The sequence below is a fragment of the Protobothrops mucrosquamatus genome, unplaced genomic scaffold, assembly GCF_001527695.2.
Source record: "Protobothrops mucrosquamatus isolate PMUCROS unplaced genomic scaffold, P.Mucros_1.0 scaffold1651, whole genome shotgun sequence".
Lineage (NCBI taxonomy): Eukaryota > Metazoa > Chordata > Lepidosauria > Squamata > Viperidae > Protobothrops > Protobothrops mucrosquamatus.
Window position 1 is genome coordinate 77,695 of NW_015387808.1, and position 2,321 is coordinate 80,015.

Consider the following 2,321-nt stretch of genomic DNA (forward strand, 5'->3'; position numbering starts at 1 on the left):
GATTGTACTTACGGACAGTTGCAATATCTCATGGTCAGAAGATCCCCATTTTCAACCTTCCTTGTTGGCTTCCCACAAGCAAAGTCAATGGGGAAGCCAGCAGAGAAGGTCACAAGTTACTCTTGTAAGTCGCTCACACTCCTGTGCTTCTTTCCCAGCTACAGTGTGTACCTACAGCATACGCACAGAAATAAAAACATGGCAGTCCCCCATGCATCTTGTCTCACCTGGCAGTAGCCACACATGGCCTGTAGCAGCCACTTTCTGCCCATCAGCCTGCTTGTGAGGTGCCTGGGACTTATAACTTCTGCTAATTTCCTCATTGACTTTGTTTGTTGGAAGCAACCAGAAAGTCACAAGAAGATCCTTACTTAATGATCTGTGTTCCTTGCTTAATGATAACAGGGATTGCGAGGACTGATGCAAGATTTCAAGGAATAATGTGGGGCAAAAGCCATGGAGAGAAAGTATTAACATCCAAAAATACAGCTCAGTCCTAAATATACATATGCACCGTGCTGGAAAAGTTAGCCTTGTTGACCTGAATGATGTTTATGCATAAGATTCAGTTACTATTATAATTAATATAGGCTGTTTTTATTTATTTTTATAATATCTATATTCCAGAATATAATTTATCCTTAAAAATAATGTCATAATTCAAGCTTCTAAGATGAATAATATGGAAATGTAATAGTTTATGTGCTATAAGTGCTTATTTTTTAAAATTGGACTACCTCAATCAAGATATTCATAGGTAGCCTGTCATGGTTCCGACAGATAAAACTCCTCAAAAGAACTTCGAGGCATTGTTTACCTTAAAGAATCTTTTATTCCATAATATAGGCACTACAAAATTGAAGCCAACAACTGAACTCCCCTCCCCTTGGCACAAAGTAGCAAAGCACAATTCCCTCCTCCAACTAACAGTCATAAATCACATTCCCCAATTAGCTTGAAAACGTGAGCTCTCTCCACAGCTCTCCAGCCCCAAATCGTTATCAACTCTGGGCTCAATAACCTTGAATTCCCATGACTTGAAATTGTTGTTATGACTAACTGGACTCTCATCCACATCCCCCCTCCCAGCATCAACCAGCTCTAAAAGTGAAAGAGAAAAATAAATGCATTTCCATCTGTTGTCAAAGCAATAACACCTGATGTTAGCAGCATTGACATAGCCATTATCTACTATAATTTAACCTGGAATTATGGTCCTAAGTTTTGCTGCTCGTTAAGCAGGTTACCATGTGACAGTGCCCAATTTTATGATTTTTGCAGTGGTCATTAAGCAAATACCAGTCATTAAATGAACTCATTGCCTGTAATGGGCATTTTTTTCCAGAAATCATAAGTAAACTTTGGTTTCCAGCAAAAAATGTGGTAGATTGTGATCATATGACTGTGAGATTCTGCAAATGGCCATAAATGCAGGCTGGTTACCAAGTGCCCAAAATGTGATCGTGTGTATGTAGAGTGGGCCCTGCTGTCAAAATTTCAAATCTAGGTTGTAAGTACCTTTTTTTTTTTGGTCCCGGTCATATGTTGAAAATTATCTGCATGGTAAAGTATTATTTATATCGGAGGCACTATGGGCACTTCTTATTCTGGCACAAACCAATATAGTAACAGATTCCTGTGCACTTAATTCAGCACCCAGAAGCTAAACACATTTCAGAAGTAGTGGGGGCGGGGGAGAGAAAGAGCACTGGGCCCAGTGCTCTTCAACATTTTCATCAACGATTTGGACGATGGGATAGATGGGGAACTCATCAAATTTGCAGATGACACCAAGCTGGCAGGAATAGCCAACACTCCAGAAGACAGGCTTAAGATACAGGAGGACCTGTACAGACTTGAACACTGGGCACTATCTAACAAAATGAAATTCAATGGTGAAAAAAGCAAGGTTCTACATTTAGGTAAGAAAAACCAAATGCACAGGTATAGTATAGGGGGTACCTTGCTCAATAGTAGTAACTGTGAGAGGGATCCCGGAGTCCTAGTGGACAATCACTTAGATATGAGCCAGCACTGTGCTGCAGCTGCCAAAAAAGCTAACACAGTGTTAAGCTGCATTAACAGAGGGATAGAATCAAGATCAGATGAAGTATTAATACCACTTTACAATGCCTTGGTAAGGCCACACTTGGAATACTGCATCCAGTTTTGGTCACCGCGGTGTAAAAATGATGTTGAGACTCTAGAAAGAGTACAGAGAAGAGCAACAAAGATTAGGGGACCAGAGGCTAAAACATATAAGGAATGGTTGCTGGAATTGGGTATGTCTAGTTTAACAAAGAGAAGGACGAGGGGGGACA

General features: G+C 40.4%; 1 protein-coding gene across 2 annotated transcripts in view; it reads right to left on the minus strand.

The window, feature by feature from the left end:
• The window catches only part of PCMTD1 (protein-L-isoaspartate (D-aspartate) O-methyltransferase domain containing 1), a 40,141-nt gene extending 39,896 nt beyond the window's left edge, over positions 1 to 245 (minus strand). Inside the window, exon 1 of one of the 2 annotated variants that reach the window (XM_015822704.1) lies at positions 228 to 245. The gene's annotated coding sequence lies outside the window, so the exon portion shown is untranslated. Of the gene's footprint in view, positions 1 to 12; positions 31 to 227 lie in introns of those variants that run through there. The other variant, XM_015822702.1, reaches the window with a different exon arrangement.
• Between the last annotated feature and the right edge of the window lie 2,076 nt (positions 246 to 2,321).